The sequence below is a fragment of the Malaclemys terrapin genome, chromosome 4 (assembly GCF_027887155.1).
Source record: "Malaclemys terrapin pileata isolate rMalTer1 chromosome 4, rMalTer1.hap1, whole genome shotgun sequence".
Taxonomy (NCBI): domain Eukaryota; kingdom Metazoa; phylum Chordata; order Testudines; family Emydidae; genus Malaclemys; species Malaclemys terrapin.
In genome coordinates, this window is record NC_071508.1 from 65,414,653 (window position 1) to 65,434,794 (window position 20,142).

Sequence of the window (20,142 nt, forward strand, 5' to 3'; positions counted from 1 at the left end):
TGCCAGCCCCAGAATAAATGAGAGCTGATGAGTAGCTTTAATTTATATCACTGGCATAAGGTCCTTCAGAGCTCTCCTGAGCAGGACAAATTCTCCACTGGCCATTTTGGGCCAGTTTAGGTCCACTTTGCCCTCCTCAAGCAACACAAAGAGTATATAGCAAACAAGAAAATCCAGTCCTTTGATGCAAGGGCCATACCCTGCTGCTGGAAGATAGGGAATTAATTGCCTACTAAACTCTCCTATTGCCTATCCCCTAACCAGGTGGAGAGTGGCAAGGTAACAAAGCAGAGCACTGGAGAGATGGTTCAAGCAGTTGCTGAAATTTTATATCAGAGACCTCTCTGTGTGTGTAAACGCCAGTGCTCCTTTTTATTTTCTTTTTGTGGTTCATTGCAACAGCCTTCTCTGTTTCTTGGTGAAAAGAAATGTCAGAGTCAGTAGGAAAAGTGATAAGTTTGGACTCTTGAGAGTGGGAGCTAGCTGGAAGGCTCTTAAATAGCCATAGCCTGCTGGGAATGTGGGAAGGAGAAGAATGCTGCTCAGGGCTCCTCAGCTGCGAGACGTAATTATGGCTATAGCAGTATTTTTATCATAATTTTTTGTGGAGCCAGGGGTCCATAGCTTTGTCACAACAAGTCAAGCACTGTAAAGCTCATGGAAAATCCCTGGATCTTGCCAGGGCCTCTTTACATAAAAATGTAAACATGTTGTGACAGAGTGCAGGGAGTTAATAGGTGAAATTGCACTCTGATCATTCTGCCACCAATTAGTTCCCCAGAGAAGGCTGATTGGGGTAATTGAAGTTAATGATCTAATCGGGTTGGGGGGGGGGGATGGGTGTGCTCAAAACTGATAAGGGCACAGGAAAGAAGTGAGTGAAAAAGAATGAATAAATAGGGTATATTTGAGCTCTGTCTTATAGAGCTCTTGGAGAAGAGAAATCGCTGCTCCTTTTAAGCTGTGCTGAAAGGTGTGTAACATTTCCAAAAGCACTTCAATCCCATTGCTTATTCTAAGTCCTTATTTTCAAGGGTTTGCATCGATTATGAAAAGTCATTCTGGGTGATAATCAACACTATGCAGAAGACAAATAGTACTTAAGTGGTGCATACACCATGCCCTAGCTTCCTGCATAGGGTGAAAATCTGTCTCTGAGCTGAACTGTGACACTCATTCTCAACCAGGGAGTGTATCCTTAAAAATTCTGGAGAAATTGGTTTTGTTTTTAAATTGGACAGATGCAAAACTAATAGGAATTTCACATCTTATTCTGCACTTATTATTGAAATACAATTTGGCATGTCAATTAGAATGTAAGATCTAATTACTTTTGGCATTTGCGGGGGGCGGGGGAGAGAATATCAAACCCAGTTGCAGCACTCAATACACACAATATTTTTACCACCAAATTACCTAAACACTTTTACTATAGGCATCACACATCCCATCCCATCTCATCCCAAGTGTAACTACAAAACAGCTCAGAGAGAAATGAGACACAATAATCAGACAAATGAGATTTAAAAAAACAAACACTTAATGCAGATATCTGATTAAATAGCTGCCTGGAACAGTTAAACAATCTTAATGCAAATCTTCCCAACAAACTGGGGCCTGATCCTGCAAACACATAAGCACATGAGAAACTCTATGCATGTGAATAGTCTTGTCACTACAGGCTCAGAACAGAGAGGCTGGACAGTGTGGGAGAAGATTGCACTGCTTGTGCACATGCTAGATCTGTTCTGGGACCTATCATGTAATTTGTTTACCATTTGCCTTCTGAAATCATTGGCCTGCACACAGATGGCAGGATCCAGTACTTTAATAAAAGCAGCATTAAGCCTCCAGTACTGTCAGTTAGGCACCTTCAACAAGTACTAGAAGGGTTACCCCAAAATGCAGCATCCTTGGCCAGGGCTGCCTTTGAAAATATACTTTTATGCAGTATTTATCTTTAAAATTCATTTTAAATTGAGCCTTTTTATAACTTCTAACCTATGTAGAACAATCAAAATAGAATGTGTGTGGATATAAAAATATCAATTTTCCTTTTCTTGGTTGCTACTTAGTTTACTAATGTTCAGAAAGTGGATTAATCATATTGTGGTGGGGTCTATACCCCACACAGGTGACAAAGGAGTTAATTAGAGCTGCAGATCTCAGTTAAGGCATCTTGCTACATCTCAAGGGTGGGCCAGCTCTAACTCATATTGAGTCTCCTCTGACAGAGAAGTTAGATGGTGATAGTTTAAAAAGAGGAAGTCCGCAGCTGTATGGGGCTGAAGGGTGAAGGAGAAGAACTCAGAAACCACTGTTTTCGTAGTACTAGGTGGGTGCAACAGGAGCTAATGATGAAGGTTGTGATGGATTTGGTCAAACTGAGGGAACCCTGCTGGAAAGACCATGTGAGATCCTGAGGTAACAGGGAAAGAGTGAGCTCAACCAGGGAGAGGCTGACTGCAAGAGCAGGAGGGTGGTTCTGGAGGAGCTCCACAGAGGGAAGGACTTGCAAACAGGGAACCTGCTCACGGGAGTCCTAATGTGAGGGTTGCAGTGGATTGGGAATACAGCCAAGGGCAGGAACTGTTGTGACGTTGTGCAGTCTATATGGTTTTATAAAAACTTGATAATAAGTCAATATAATGTAACTGAGATAGTTTTAGAGAAAATACGGTAATAAGTGAATGTAAGTAACTGGGGTATGCCTCATGCAAAAGGTCTCTTGTAAGGTATCATTACAAAGCTTATAATCTACTGAGTATGATCATCTGATTTGTATAAATGTACCACTCTTGTATCTAAAACTAGAAATATAAAATGTAACTCTGAGGGCCTATTGTAATTGTGTAAAGTGTGGACCATTAATGATGGTTTGGAATCTTGATGACTCCCATTGTCTGCAGATGGCTGTATTTACCTGTGAGTCTTCCTGTATATGTGTGTGCTGGCAAGTGAGTAATGAAGTCTTGCAGTGACATGTGATCATGTCACCTGAACTGGAATCCATCTTTAACCTGGTGCTTTTCCAGTGAGGGGGGGTGGAAACCCAGAGAGACAAAGAGTTCCTGCCTTATGCAAAAGATATATAAAGAGGGGAAGAGAAGAGAGAGAGAGAGAAGCTATCATGAAGAATCCCCTAGCTACCACCTGAGTTGCAACAAGAGCTGTACCAGGGGAAAGAATTGTGCCCAGGCCTGGAAGGTGTCCAGTCTGAGAAAAACTTACTGAAACATCTCTGAGGGTGAGATTATCTGTATTTAGTTTGATTAGGCATAGATTTGCGCATTTTATTTTATTTTGCTTGGTGACTTACTTTGTTCTGTCTGTTACTACTTTGAACCACTTAAATCCTACTGTCTGTATTTAATAAAATCACTTTTTATTTAGTAATTTACTCAGAGTATGTATTAATACCTGGGGGAGCAAACAACTGTGCATATCTCTCTATCAGTGTTATAGAGGGCGAACAGTTTATGAGTTTGCCCTGCATAAGCTTTATGCAGGGTAAAACGGATTTATCTGGGTTTAGACCCCATTGGGAGTTGGGCATCTGAGTGCTAAAGACAAGCGCACTACTGTGAGCTGTTTTCAGGTAAACTTGCAGCTTTGGGATAGGTGATTCAGACCCTGGATCTGTGTCTGGAGCCAGACAGGAGTGGCTGGCTCAGCAAGACAGGGTGCTGGAGTCCTGAGCTGGCAGGGAAAGCAGAAGCAGGGGTAGTCTTTGCACATCTGGTGGCAGCTCCCAAGGGGGTTTCTGTGATCCAACCCGTCACAGTATGCATCTTGGAATGCTCCAATCCACATGAGAAGTCTTCCTGGAGACATGCAAGATGCCATGTGGACAATGGCATCAGCCTGCAAAGACTGAGTCATGCAGGGGCATGTGACTTGCCCAGGTGTCTCCAAAACTCCATCTTAGGCCTTGTCTACACTACGAGAGTAGTTCGAATTTACTTGCATCGAATTTTTGGAATCGATATTGCAAAGTCGAACGTCTGTGTCCACACTAAGGACAGTAATTCGACTTTGTGAGTCCACACTAACGGTGAAAGCGTCGACATTCGAAGCGGTGCACTGTGGTCAGCTATCCCACAGTTCCCGCAGTCCCCTCTGCCCATTGGAATTCTGGGTGTAGCCGGCAATGCCTTCTGGGTAACAAAATGTGTCGAGGGTGCTTTTGGGTAACTGTCGTCATCCGTCCATCACTCCCGCCCTCCCTCCCTGAAAGCGCCGGCGGGAAATCAGTTCGCGCACTTTTCCAGTCATTGACAGCGCGGATGCCACAGCACTGCGAGCATGGAGCACGCTGCGACCATCGCTGCAGTTGTGGCCGCTCTCAACGCCTCGCAGCTTATCATACAGCTTTCCCTGAGGCAGATGCAGAAAAGTCAGGCGAGGAGGCTACGGCACCGCGGTGATGTCCTGAAGTCTGAGAGTAGCACAGACCTCTCAGAAAGCAGGGGACCCAGCGCCGAGGACATCACGATGGCAATGGGTCATGTTGATGCCGTGGAACGGCGATTCTGGGCACGGGAAACAAGCACTGAGTGGTGGGACCGCATAGTGCTGCAGGTCTGGGATGAATCCCAGTGGCTGCGAAACTTTCGCATGCGGAAGGGAACTTTCCTGGAACTTTGTGAGTTGCTGTCCCCTGCCCTGAAGCGCAATGACACCCGGTTGCGAGCTGCACAGAAGCGAGTGGCCATAGCCCTCTGGAAGCTTGCAACGCCAGACAGCTACCGGTCTGTCGCGAACCAGTTTGGGGTGGGCAAATCTACCGTGGGGGTTGTTGTGATGCAAGTAGCCAAGGCAATCGTTGATGTACTGCTGCCAAAGGTAGTGACCCTGGGAAACGTGGAGGCGATCATAGATGGCTTCGCAGCGATGGGATTCCCAAACTGCGGTGGGGCCATAGATGGAACTCACATCCCTATCCTGGCACCGGACCACCAGGCCACCCAGTACATTAACCGAAAGGGCTATTTTTCCATGGTGCTGCAAGCACTGGTGGACCACAGGGGACGTTTTACCAACATCTACGTGGGATGGCCGGGCAAGGTTCATGACGCTCGTGTTTTCAGGAACTCTGGTCTGTTTAGACGGCTGCAACAAGGTATTTACTTCCCGGACCACAAAATAACTGTTGGGGATGTGGAGATGCTTATAGTCATCCTCAGGGACCCAGCCTACCCGCTAATGCCCTGGCTCATGAAGCCCTATACTGGTGCCCTGGACACTGAAAAAGAACTCTTCAACTACCGGCTGAGCAAGTGCAGAATGGTGGTGGAGTGTGCTTTTGGCCGTCTCAAGGGGAGATGGAGAAGCTTACTGACTCGCTGTGATCTCAGCGAAACCAATATCCCCATTGTTATAGCAGCTTGCTGTGTGCTCCACAATCTCTGTGAGAGCAAAGGGGAGCCCTTTATGGCGGGGTGGGAGGTTGAGGAAAATAGCCTGGCTGCTGATTACGCACAGCCAGACAGCCGGGCGATTAGAAGAGAACAGCGGGAAGCGCTGTGCATCCGGGAGGCTTTGAAAGCAAAGTTCCTGAGTGAGCAGGGTAACCTGTGACTTTTAAGTTTGTGTACAGAGAAGCTGTACCTGCCCCCGTTTCTTTACACAGTTAATGTTGACTATCCTACCCAGTTACATACCCCCTTCACCCCCTTCCAACACACGTTTTGAAATAAAAATAGTTCTACTTTGTTAATGCACACCGTTTTCTTTAATACTGTTTTCGCGGGAATTTTTTAAAACTGGGACGCAGACTGTGGTGCGGAGCGGGTGTAGTGTAGTGACGCGAATGAAGCTTCTAAACTCAAGGATTGACGGGCTCCGCTGCGGTGGGATGGTTGTTTCAACGGAGCCTGTCACCCCTCCTGATCGGGACTGTGTGTATGGGGGGGCTATGTGACTTTGTGGCAGGGGGAGGACGGTTACAGATCCCCTGCTGCGTGGCTCTGTGATCCTGCATAAGGACCGCCGCTTAAGATCTGTAACTGCCCTCCCCCGCCACAAAGTCACAGAGCAACCCACCCCCCACCACATAACATGAAAACAACCTCCCAGACTAACCAGGGTAACTAGTCACTGCATCACTGCACTGTGTATGTGCCCTGCTGCTGTGCCTGCCCCCGCCTATGTACCCTGCCAAAGGCGACTGTCCTGTCCAATTACCAACCCCCTTTCCCCTCCTCCTCCAAAAGAACATCATTGAAACAGTACTTAACATGAACGTATTTTTATTATCAACTACACATGGAACTGGGAGGTGAAACTTGGACGGGGGCTTGTGTCAGGCGGGAAGGAAAGAACTTTTCAAGTTTTGGGGAATGAGAGCCTTCTGCTACTAGAGCTCTCTGCAGGGGTGGAGTGAGAGTTAGCAGGGACTCTGCCGCCTCTCCTTCTGTGCACTTTGGGTGAGGGGAGTATGGGACTTGGTGGCGGGGGAGGGCGGTTAGAGATGGACTGCAGCGGGGCTCTGTCCTCCTGCCTCCGTTCCTGCAGAACATCCACAAGGCGCCGGAGCGTGTCTGTTTGCTCCCTCAGTAGTCCAAGCAGCGTTTGAGTCGCCTGCTGGTCTTCCTGCCGCCACCTCTCCTCCCGATCCATGTTTGCTTGCTGCATTTGGGTCAATTTCTCCCGCCACTGGGTCTGCTGTGCTGCCTGGGCTTGGGAACAGGCCATAAGTTCAGAGAACATGTCCTCCCGTGTCCTCTTCTTCCTATGCCTAATCTTCGCTAGCCTCTGGGAGTGTGATGCCAGGCTAGGTTCTGAGACAGTCGCAGATGTGGCTGTGGGAATGGGAAAAAGGGAGTGAATTCCTCAGAAAGATAAATGTAGTTGTGAACAAAGAACATAGTCTTTCTCTGTGAACAAGACCATGCACAGCACCTATCACATGCGCACTCAGCACAAGGTCGAATTCTCGGCCTTCGCATTCAGTGCCTGGGGTCTTCCACAGCACATTTGAGAAGCGGGGCAGCACAACGGAATTTCTGTTGCAGGCAGACATGGTAAGCCGTAGACTTGTGGCAGTTTAAAACTTTTATATTACCACTGGCCTCATTTCACATTTAAAGCAATGTCAGTCCCTGCTGCCAGCAATCCGGCAAGCGGGAACTCTGCCCCTGTCCCACCCCCTCGCGGCTGTCCCCAGGAACGATCCCTTTCGGCAGCCCCTCTCCCGCCTCCACCGCGTGGCTGCAAACCAGCGGTTACAGTTCTGTAAAGGAACGAGCAAGCAGTCCCAACACTAACATTCCCCTACCTAATTCAAAGCAGGTCACCATGGGCGACATCACCCTGATGAGGATCTCTGACAGCGAGAGAGAGAGAATGCTCCGGGAAAGCCTCCAAAGACCAGGGCCGTATGCCGCCCTGCTGTGCAGAGCAATGATTCCCGAGTACTTGATAGTCTCGTGGCGCGGCAACGTGTCGTACTTCGGAGGACCCAATAAGGCCGCTCTCCCCAGGAACCTCATGCAAAGGCTTTCCAATTACCTTCAGGAGAGCTTCATCGAGATGTCCCGGGAGGATTACTGCTCTATCCCTGCACATATAGACCGCATTTTACTCTAGCTGCAGTAGCAGGGACTAAACAGTAGAGCGGCTTGGGCAGGACAATCACGGAAAACCGGACATTGCTAGATTTTTTTTCAAAACTTGCACTGCCCATGACTGAACCGTTAAGTGCCTAGGGCAAAGTAATCATGAACAACCCATTCTTTTAATTGTTAATATTCCTGTTCTGTTAAAAATAAATGTTTAGATGTTTACAACACTTACTGGCTGATCCTTCCCCAGATTCTGTGTCCGGGGTAACGGCTGGGGACGCTTCGTAGGGGATCTCTGTAAGGGTGATGAAGAGATCCTGGCTGTCAGGGAAATCAGTGTTGTGAGCGCTGCCGACTGCCTCGCCCTCCTCATCTCCTTCCTCATCTTCCCCGTCCGCTAACATGTCCGAGGAACCAGCCGTGGACAATATCCCATCCTCAGAGTCCACGGTCAGTGGTGGGGTAGTGGTGGCGGCCGCACCGAGGATGGAATGCAGTGCCTCGTAGAAACGGGATGTCTGGGGATGGGATCCGGAGCGTCCGTTTGCCTCTTTGGTCTTCTGGTAGCCTTGTCTCAGCTCCTTGATTTTCACGCGGCACTGCGTTGCATCCCGGCTGTATCCTCTCTCTGACATGTCTTTTGAGATCTTCTCATAGATCTTTGCATTCCGTTTCTTGGAGCGCAGCTCAGAAAGCACGGACTCATCGCCCCACACAGCGATGAGATCCAAGACTTCCCGATCAGTCCATGCTGGGGCCCTCTTTCTATTCACAGACTGCACGGCCATCACTGCTGGAGAGCTCTGCATCGTTGCCAGTGCTGCTGTGATCGCCACGATGTCCAGACAGGAAATGAGATTCAACTGGCCAGACAGGAAAAGGAATTCAAATTCAAATTTTCCCGGGGCTTTTCCTGTGTGGCTGGTCAGAGCATCCGAGCTCGTACTGCTGTCCAGAGCGTCAACAGAGTGGTGCACTGTGGGATAGCTCCCGGAGCTATTAGCGTCGATTTCCATCCACACCTAGCCTAATTCGACATGGCCATGTCGAATTTAGCGCTACTCCCCTCGTCGGGGAGGAGTACAGAAGTCGAATTAAAGAGACCTCTATGTCGAACTAAATAGCATCGCAGTGTGGACGGGTGCAGGGTTAATTCGATGTAATGGCGCTAACTTCGACATAAACGCCTAGTGTAGACCAGGCCTTAGAGATGGACTTTGCAGAGGAGGGGGGAGGGGGGACTCCACCCACAAGAGAGAGTCTATTTAAACCCAGGGGAGACCCCTCCATTTTGTCTTCAGCTGGCTAAAGAAGGAGCCTCTCCACCCCCCCACCCCCCCCCCCAGGATACTTGAAGGAGACTGAAACAAAGGACAGTAACTGCAGGGGTTGTGAGTGATTGCTGGACCCAGGCTAAAAGGAGATTAGCCTGTAAAAGGGAGCACACTGGAACTGGTGAGGAAATTATCTGTATTCAGTTTGATTATAGATTTGCGCATTTTATTTTATTTTGCTTGGTGACTTACTTTGTTCTGTCTGTTACTACTTTGAACCACTTAAATCCTACTGTCTGTATTTAATAAAGCCAAGGGCAGGAACTGTAATCTAGGGAGAATCCCTAGGAGGTCTGGCTCATCACAAGAGCTTGGAAAGAGCCTGAGGAAAGACTATGGTGGGAAGGAGTCCAGGAAGGCAGCAGCAAGGAGTTGGGTGGAATGTACCTTGGTTGCTAGTTATAGAATACCTGGACTGGAAACTGGCACAGTGGGAGCCTGGGGATAAAAAGTACTGGGCCCAGAATTGGACGCTAGAGACCTGATGAGTTCTTGGAATTATTTGGACTTTCTGTTATGGTGGGAGAAAGGAATCACGACTTCAATGGAATGTCAAGTCACCAGAAAAGGCTCACTACCATGGGAGCAGATCAACTGTCAGCAGGGGGCTCTAGACAGGCGAGCTGCTATGCTTAGCCAGGAGGAGGCACACCAGCCCTTAATCCATTCTTCTACTAGTATATACTCACATTAGCTCTGTTGGGCTGATGTGTACAATGTATCTACGCATTTGACCAAATTTTGGCCCAGTCTTACTCCCATTGAAATCAGTGGCAAAACTCCTGGGAGTATGGGAGCAGAAGTGAGCTCTCCATATTACTGCTGTGGGTGCAATACTTTCTATGGGCCAGATACTCAGTTGGTGTGCATACTATATACAAGGTGTAGCTCCACTGAAGTCAATGGAGCTATGTGGATTTACACCATCTTAAGATTAGGCCCCATATATTTCTAAAAGGGACTAATTTTCACACACTTACAAATATTTAATGTTTCTTTTCTATATGTTGTAAAAAATGCAATTGGTTAAAAGCATTCTTTGGTCTTAACCTTCACTAAGATGGCTGAGAGCCCAATCAATGTCTGACTTATCTTCATTATTAAAACAAAAATAAGGATCTAGTTATGTAGATAGTCCCATTCAGGATCCCTGGAAGATGCTGACTTCAGTCTGGGCCTAAACAGTTTGATAGTGTCATATTAATCTTATATAAGCTATTTGTATCCATTTTATAACAATAAAACCTTTGAGAAATTGTATTTATACTTCATTTTTGGCCAGAAGCACTGAAATTATTTCTGAATGAAGCCAGAAATGTGTTACCCATATATAGTTATATAGCAAAGTCCATCTGTTCTTCAGTCCTGCACCCTGAAGATATATCTGAATTGTGTTAGAGTTGCCTGACTTGCATGGAAATGGGAGCAAGAACCATCTTGCTTAACTTGACTAGTCTTCTGGGGTCTGATCCAGCTTCCACTAAAGTCAATGGGATTCCTTCAGTTACTTCAGCAGAGCTGGGTTGAAACCTTTAGCGCAGGGGTCGGCAATGTTCGGCACGCGGCTCGCCAGGGTAAGCACCCTGGCGGGCCGGGCCAGTTTTATTTACCTGCTGACGCGGCAGGTTCGGCCGATCGCGGCCCCCACTGGCCGCGGTTCGCCGTCCCGGGTCAATGGGGGCGGCGAGAAGCCGCGGCCAGCACATCGCTCGCCCGTGCCGCTTCTTGCTGCCCCCATTGGCCCGGGACGGCGAACCGCGGCCAGTGGGGGCCGCGATCGGCCGAACCTGCCGCGTCAGCAGGTAAATAAAACTGGCCCGGCCCGCCAGGGTGCTTACCCTGGCGAGCTGCGTGCCGAACGTTGCCAACCCCTGCTTTAGCGTATAGGCCACAGTAATATACACAATACCACTTTCAGATTCCATGAGCCAAACCACTGCTTTCTACAGACTTTTCTGATCCTGTAGAGATTTGTCTCAGATGGTTGCATTTGAATGTATATACAGGAATAGCCTGTGTCTGGAACAAAAGTGCCTGATCCAAAGCCCCTTGAAGTCAATGGAAAGTCTCAAACTCAGATTGAGAATGTCAATGTTCTGTTGTTGTTGTTTTTTCTCTGAGAGAAGTTCAGGGCAGAGGGAAGACAGCCAAAAGGTGGAATTAAATTCCAGCCCAAATACACAGAAGATCCTGTACTGCACAGATGCTAATTCTTTATGATGGCCCATGCTGATCATCATAACAGTTCATCTGCTCAGCATAGATATTCTCAAAGGATGAGAAACAGCAACATTTGTGTTGCATCATGATATACAATGCAATATTTCTTAATTCTGAGCTATTTGGTTCCCTAACTTTTCTCAATAAAGAATATTTTAATCATAATCCTAAGAATAGATAGTCTATTCCAGGGGTGGCCAAACTTACCGACGCTCCGAGCTGCATACAACAATCTTCAGAAGTTCGAGAGCTGGGGCCTCAGCCCTGCAAGAACTGTCTGCCGAGCTCGGGGCTTCAGCCCTGCTCCTGCTGAAGCCATGAGCCCTGGCAGGTGTGCCCTGTGGGGCAGAAGCCCTAAGACTCCCTCCCCACTGGGCAGAGAACCCCTACCCCACCACCCCACTGCAAGGCAGAAGTCCTGAGCTCCCCCACCCCCACACTCTGGTAGGTGGAGAATGGGGGCGGAGGGGGGAGTGCACCACGAGCTGCACTTTAACTGTAAAAGAGTCACAGGCAGCTCTTGAGCCACAGTTTGGCCACCCCTGGTCTATTCTCTGATGTGAGATCACATTTAACTCTAAGAAGTAATGAAAGATGGTTTTACCAGGATGGCTGTATTTATTTTTAATTCCAATTGCAATAATTTATTTTTGAAAAATGTGAAAAGGAAGATTTTTTTCTTAATAGTTTTATACATCGTATAGATAAAAGAACACAACTCCGCAGTCTCCCATATGCATTCTTTAGATATAAGTGTCTACTTTAGATGTAAGTGCCATACTTCTTAGTTAAAAATCTTCTCCCCATATAGGGGAATGTAAATTCCACAAGTGATGATTCCTGAAATTTCATGGTAACTCTTATTTTGCTCCTGTGGACAATGAGCTGAAAGTTACACACACACACAACTTGCAGATCCCCTACGACTTGCACTCAGTGGGGTGTGGTTGGGGGTGGAAGAGGAGTTCTACTGGAGACTGGACCTTGTCTGTGTAGAAGTCTATGGCTTCTGTGCAGAATTCCTTACCTCTGCACAGGCTTCCAGCCCCTCTAGCTTGCACCAGTCCCTAGAGAGCTTGACTCCCACAATTGCACCTGACCCCAGAACCTCTGTCTTGATGGTTCCAAACTGTGGTGGGGAAGCAATCGCAGTTACTTTAGCATGTACACTGGCCTCCCCTGTTGTGGGGAGAATCCAGGAAAACATTTCACGCATTTTACCTTCTCCCAGCTGGGAGCCTAGGTCCCATGGAGACCTTGCGAAGTTAGGGGAGGAAACAGGCAACACTTCCTCCTTTAACACTTTCCCCATCCTCAGCAGTGATCCTTGGGCATCAGTCCCCTGCACTAATTGAAGCATGGGGTGCTTTTAAAAATTGATACACTTCTACCAAAGGGATTAACTGATAAACCCTGCTGTTCCCCCTCCCCCACAGCCTCAGCTCACTGCGCCACCGGCGCAATGCTCGGGGAGGCGGGGCAGTGAGCTCCTGGGGCAGCGCAGCTGCAGAGCCTTAGCCTGACCCAGTGCTCTGTGCTGCACGGTGGTGTGGCTGGCTCCAATTGGGCGGCGCGGCTGCCTGTCCTGGTGCTCTGGGTGGCGCAGCAGTAGCGCCGCCAGCCACTGGTGCTCCAGGCAGTGTGGTAAGGGGGCAGGGGAGTTTGAGGTGGTGGTCAGGGGGCAGGGGTGTGGGCAGGGGTGTGGATAGGGGTCGGGACAATCAGAGGGCAGGGAACAGGGGGGTTGAATGGGGGCAGGGGTCCTGGGGGGGGGCAGTCAGGAAGGGGGGGTTGGATGGGATGGTGGGGAGCAGTCAGGAATGAGAGGAGGAGTTGGATGGGGCAGCAGGGAGTAGTCAGGGGCAGGAGATCCGGGGGCGGTCAGGGAACAGGGTGCGGGGTGGATGGGGTACGGGTCCCAGAGGGGCCATCAGGGAATGGGGGGGTTGGCTGGGGCAGGAGTCCCGGGATGTGTGTGTCAGGGGGTGAGAAGCAGGGGAGGTCAGATACGGGGAGGGGACCGGGCCACACCTGGCTGTGTGGGGAGGCACCACCTCCCCTAACCGGTCCTCCATACAATTTCCAAAACCGGATGCGGCCCTCAGACCAAAAAGTTTGCCCGTCCCTGGGATAGATAGTAAACTGCTACCTCCTTCACTATCTTTTTAAACTCACTGTTCATTTAATGCCTTGTGCACTGCATGCCTTCAGTGTACTGAATAGTAATAGTAGTTCTGTATGAGAACAGAACATGATTCATCCATACACAAATGGGGACAGAGAATCAAGTGTGTGTTCTCTATTTTTAATGGAGTTAAATATTAAGGTATTTCTTTTTCTGGTGTGTGTGTGTGTGTGTGTGTGCGCGCGCACACACACTTAGGATACCATAGAACAAGGCTAGGCTTTGTCTCAATGCATACACACTTTCAAAATATATAGACCTCTTTTATATATACCAAAAGGGCTCTTACATACTTGTAATGCACTATTGAGTGTGTTCCTTTTTTAAGATCAAGCAGGGAATACAAAGTGCTAAACAAATTGTTTTGGGGAGTTAACCGGAATTCTAGTTTTACTTCTTGTGTCAGCATTATCAATAAATGGCATTTTCATCTGCACAAACAGGAGAAAAAATCATAATTCTAAACAGCAGAAAAACAACAAGGTCCTTCCATATGTCTGCTGCATGCTTCCATGCTTGCCAGAAGTGACTACAAAAACTTTGTGTGAACTTGTGCCAGCCAGACTCTGTAAAAAATTAATCAGGAGAAACATCGTGTGACACAGATGAAAATGCTGGATGACTCCTACAAACAAATCAATCAGTGCGTAAGAGATTGATAATGATGCACATTGTCACATGTAACAAAGCAAAAAATCTGCTCTGTATCATGAGGCCTGGCAATCTGTAAGTGTATCGATAACAAATCATGGAACATGTTGTGTGACATCATGTACAAAGCTGAGGACTGTGACAGGAGATAACAGCAATCAGCATGTGGCAGACCATGAAACTCCTTCTGGGCTCTGCCAATGGGTCAAGCTATAGCTGAAAATTCAAACACTAATGCAGCTGCCAAAGTTTTTAAGGATTAAATTCAGCTGTATTTAAGCAATAAAACTTTACTATTATGGTTGTGCTGAGCCAAAACAGATATCTTAATGCTCCAAATCCAATTCTTAGACTCTCTTTGCTGACTGGAGTCATAACTTAAAGTCCTACCATGGTTAATTTAGCCTTCCAAAGCAACCGTTAAGGTTGTTTGCTCTATGTGGACTGTAAAGATTCCAGGGCACTTCTTTTTTGTAAGAATAGGGTGTGCTCTGATATTTACTGTTGGCCATAATTTCTCTTTGCCATACTGGTGTGTTATGTGCTAGATGGCTGCCAGCCTCCTCCCTAGAGCTGGTGTGTGTGTGTGTGTGTGTGTATATGTGTATATATATATATATATATATATATATATATATATATATATATAAAGCAGAGTCAGGATGAGCTCTACCCTGACATCTGGTGGTGAATTATGGCGAGGTGGAAAAGAACTCCAGGGGCTGATCTTGTTTGCATAGGCACACCCACGTGCGTGGCATGAAACAACAGCAACTGAAAGTGGTTACTTTGGCTGGTGTAGGATCCCCAGTTTCTCTGTTATTGGGGCAGGAAGAATAAAGTTTTGTTACCCTGATTCTGTGAATCAAGGCCAGTGGAACTGTTGTATGATAGAAGGACTGAGTGAGTCCTTCACCATTACCTAAGTAGCACTTGCTTGACAAGGGGCATGGGTTATAAAGCCCTGTGACTAGAGAGAGGGTGGGGACAGGAATTTATATCTGATGGTATGGGCTCCCCCTCTGAGGGCTTGACACACCAATTGCATCACCTCACCACTGTTGAATGTCAGAGCTAACTTTGATTCCATTAAGTGTCTAGTTACAGGCTGCTGAGCTGAATTCACTTTGAGCCAATAGTGCACCAGCACTGGGGCTCCCCTACTCTGAGCTGATATCACTTGGCTACACTTGCGGATTCACAGCGCTGCCATGGGGGACTCTGGGTGATTTTTGGGTTGCTGGATTCAAGAACCAAAGGGAAAGGACATGGCCCAATTTGCTGGGATGGGTTTTTTGCTCATGGTTTGTGTTATGAAACCTGTTTGTGGTGTTTTTTCCAATTTAATGCTGATGTCATTTACCTCATGTTATTAAACATTTTCTGCTACGCTCAGACTCCGTGCTTGTGAGAGGGGAAGTATTGCCTCTTAGAGGCACCCAGGGGGTGGTATGTAATTGTCCCAGGTCACTGGGTGGGGGCTCGAGCCGGTTTTGCATTGCGTTACTGAAATGGAACCCCTAGATACAGAACCCGGTCCTTGTTGCTGCCAACTTAGATGGGCAGAAGGGTTACATATCTATTCTACAGTCTTTAGTCAGGCAAAATTCCCTCTAAGTTAACTGACATTTCCTTTAAGTTAGAACTGCAAGAATTGGCCATCAATTTGAAAAGTGCTTCAGGATCCTTCAGATTTATATCAATGTAAATGTGTGTGTGTGTTTTGGGCACATAGTAAATTCTAACACATCAGAGAACTACATTAAGCAGCATTGCTGCAAGTTTGGAAAGGTCTTTGTGATTATAAAATCTTAGAACTGTGCCTTAATGTGATTACTACAAGGTCTTTAGAGTCTCTTTGTACCTTCTTGTAATTACGTCATATTTTCAATTTAACCCAATATAGTTATAGCAGTGTGCCACTACAGGGATTATTCTGGTATAAGAGTGTTGTTGTTGTTTAGCTTTGTTTGGAAAGGGGTTTATGCTAAACTGAAAAAAGTCACCCAAAGTGGATACACATTCCAATATGAGTATGTCTTCATTGCAGAGTTAGTTCATGTTTTTACCCTGGTGTTTCCCTAGCCTGTCTTCCATCACTACACTAAAACCTCTCACCCAAGTTTAGTTGTGCTTTCAGCCTGGGCTATCTGACATAGCTAGGGGTATGGGTTAAAGCCAGGGTTCCGGGTTAAAGCCAGGGTTCCGTTTTCGCTTGGGCTGTGAGACCGCAGGCTAAATCACTTGATTGCTCATAGTTTTCCAATGCCTTCCCACAGTTCCCCAAGAGCACCCAGAAAGACAAGCAAGTTCTCCCACCATACACTGGGGAAAAATTCAGAGAGCAGCTCATTTTACTGCAGCATGAAAGAACAATAGGTTGTGCCTCCAAATGTCTTGGATATGCCTCCAAATGACGGACACAGTACTAGTGAAAGCTCAGTAATTCAGGTATGGGTTTGCAGTGTTGCTACTCATACATGGCCTGATCTAAGCTGGATGCTCGGACCTAGTTGCCAATTACCCAGGTTAACTCTGCAGAGACGTCATACCCAGATAGGCCCTCACCACAGAAATCCACAATCGTGCCTGATACAGTGTCATCCAATCATTTCATACACACCTATAATATACAAAATATATAGACTTTCTATTGACCCTGCCAGCAGGTAAGGGATCTTGGGGGACAACTACTGCACTGGTGGGGTGCAAAATAAACTTTATTAAGAAAATGCAAAAACGGAAAATTCAATAGTGAGGGATATGGGGTTTGTTAAGGTAGACAATTGGGGAGGGGTTTCTTTTAGTAAATAGGATAGGGGGTTTCAATAGTAGGGTACAATACAGTTGGTAACCAATTAACACTGAAGTATAAATGTAACAGGTAGCTAACAGTTTCTATGTAAAGGGTGTGTCACAGCAGCATATAACCAACTAACAGTTATGGGTAAAATGTGTTAAATAACCAACAACTCTAGGTAAAATATGTCACAGTGGTGTAAATGTAAAATGTGAGGGGTGTTAGAGAGAAAAAGGGTAACCAATGGGGTTTTATGCTAGACTTCAGTAATACAATTGAGGTCTGGCAGCAGTAGGAGCAGGGTGAGTACGTGCGGGAAGGGATTAAGAGAGAGAGAGAGCAGACAGGCTGCAAGTTTAAACAGCAGACAATTATACACAACACAGCAAAATCTTATCTATGATTTAACTTAACCAAGACTACACAAATTAGCAAGTAACAAAACACAATCCAACAATTCTTTAAGACTAATTTACAGAGTACAATGCAAGCAATTTTCTAAACCTAACTTAACCACTATGCAAAATGAAATTACAATTTATCTAAAGGTTAAATTTAACCTAATGGGTGCACCTTATACTAGGGGTAGTTCCAGAGGGCAGAGTGGTGTATGCCCAGGATACAGCTTCGGGGGGAGGGGGGTGTTTAACTAGTGGTGGCTGCAAGCAGGCTTATTTCTAGCAGCAAAGGCACTGTGGAGCTAGAAGCGGATTACAGATACAGACCAAGGAGTTAGCTTGGGTCTGCCTGCTGGGGAAAGAAAGCCAGCAACTAGGGCTTGGTCTACACTACCCCCCCTAATTCAAACTAAGGTACGCAACTTCAGCTACGTGAATAACGTAGCTGAAGTCGAAGTACCTTAGTTCGAACTTACCTTGGTCCACACGCGGCAGGCAGGCTCCCCCGTCGACTCCGCGGTACTCCTCTCGCCGAGCTGGAGTACCGCAGTCGACGGCAAGCACTTCCGGGTTCGACTTATCGCGTCCAGACTAGACGCGATAAGTCGAACCCAGAACTTCGATTTCCAGCCGTCGAACTAGCTGGTAAGTGTAGCCAAGGCCTAGAACAAGCAGAGTGTGCAAGAGGTTCTTCCTTACCAATCCCCAAAGCAGCAGCAGGAACAGCAGTTTCAGCATCAGAGGACGCAGAGAGGACTCGATACGTTACAATAATCAGGAGATCTCCAGGAACAAATTTGTTGTTCTTGGGGGGGGGAGTTTAAAAACGGGGGTATGCTCAAAAACAAACAAGAGCGGGGAGAGGGCCCCCCAAAGAACCCTAGCTGATCAGACCAGGTGGCAAAGCAAGGACCTTCTCTGGGGGTCTGATCAGAAAATGTCTGGTTTTAAGGGCAAATTCAGGCAGTTTCCCGCCAGTAACTTTGATTGGTTCCCCTTAATCCAGGGGAGGAGAGAAGGCAGGGAAACTGCAGGTAGGCACAGGACATGTCTGGGCAAGTTCTGAGTCACAAGTATGACTCATACGCTCACCTATGTGGCCACTTTAGGTCTTGCATACCTGGGCAGAGCACCCTACACCGAGCCGGGTCTGAACAAAGAAGCTGAACAAAGGAGCTAAAAAGCCCCCACCTCCCTGAGCAGAGCAATGGCTCCAGTCAGTCTGCACAAGCCATTTCCATGAGCAGGGCCAGGCTGTGACTTTGGTCAGTTCCATGGCTGGGGGGGAGCGGCCACTCAGCACAAACAGAAAGGAAGGGGGAAAAAGGAATCCAGCAGGGGGACAGCTGTAACAGACATCAATGTTATACATCTTCCATACCCCCAGCTACACCTTTCCAAGCATATTTTACCACTCCCACACAGGATACCTCACAGTTTGGGAAACACTTTATGGGACCTGCACTAGGAGATTGCAGAATACAGCATTGAGTGTGGAAGTTGGAATAGTTAGTTGCTATTTGTATCTGGAGCAGAAGTGACAATGTATCTAAAACAGTTTGTAAAGTGGTTTTTGGGGCTGGAGGTTAACAAATGATTCATTTATCCCTGCTAATTTTGGATTTGCTGCTCTTCACCAGCAACTGCTATCCTCTGCCTCCAAATGAAAAATGCCCCCATTCAACATATGAGCTCCTAGATGTACTACTTCCAAGAATTCAACCAGCAGACCCTCACTCTTGTTCAAATGAGATCCTTCTATGCTGTGGGGCAATAGGAAACATAGTGGCAATGGCATTTATCACTTCAGCAACTGTGAGCATAGCAGTTGCTGTAGCTAGTTTTATATTAACAGCTAATGTGCTTTCTGAAATAAAGCACAAGGCTACATTTTTAAAAGGGAAGGTCTCATCATGCATGAAAAGATATGTGGACTGTAATTTAGACTGTGTACCCTTTCAGGCAGAGAATATTTTTTCTCTGTGTGTAAAGCACCATGTTAACCTGCACTGCTATTAACTGATTGATGATAAAGCACAAGCATTTACCATAACTGTATGCAGAGTGGGTGATCAGAACATGACACCTAATTAGCCACTTGTACAGCCTGTCCTATTTATATATGTAATCAAAGTAATAGCACATTCTCTTGTACACAGACTTTGTGCCTCCATTTTAAAAAATGTGATCCAAGTGCCTCTATCTCAAGTGCACCTTCTGTCAATAGGTATAGTATGGTCTGATTTTCGTAGGTACTGAGCACCTGCAACTCCAATTGACGTCGCTCAGCATCTCTGTAAATCAGGCCAAATAGCTTCTAACATGGTAGCTACATTTGCAAGTGCAGACAAAATATTCCAAATACATTTCTGTTCACAAAAATGCCTCTTTTGGAAAATGCCTTCCCTTTTTTGAAAGTATAGCCTTGAGTGAGAGAGTAGCTGCAACATAACTAACTGAAGCAATTACACAGATAGAAGTGAGGGGAAATTGGTGTATATTTGAATCTATACCAAAGGAAGCTTTTAACTATATTTTCAATAGCTGTATTTTTTTTAAGTGCCCATATGTTAGGCAGAGAAACAGCAGAGGCTCTTATAAATCTGATCTTAAGTTGTCCATGCCTGCCATCAACAATCCTACTAAACTGGATAGGTCTGGTATTTTGCACCTGCCCTTTTTCATTTCATTTTATTACATTTTATTTCATTCATTCCCCCTTCCCCCCAACTCTTTCCATGACAGTACTTTATTTGTAGTCTCCTCAAGCTGGCAGATAGAATATCTGTGTCACTCTGCCATCTAAATTCTGAAGTCCTTGTGTCCACCTGTCATGTGTACACCCTGAACAAAGTGCACCACACTGCAGACTCAATAGCTAAACTCCTTATAGTGGATGTGTCAGGCTTATCAATTGCAAAAGTGGTTAATTTTTATACAACTACTTCTACTATTTTCTCAAAAAAAGAATACACAAAAACATTTTCAC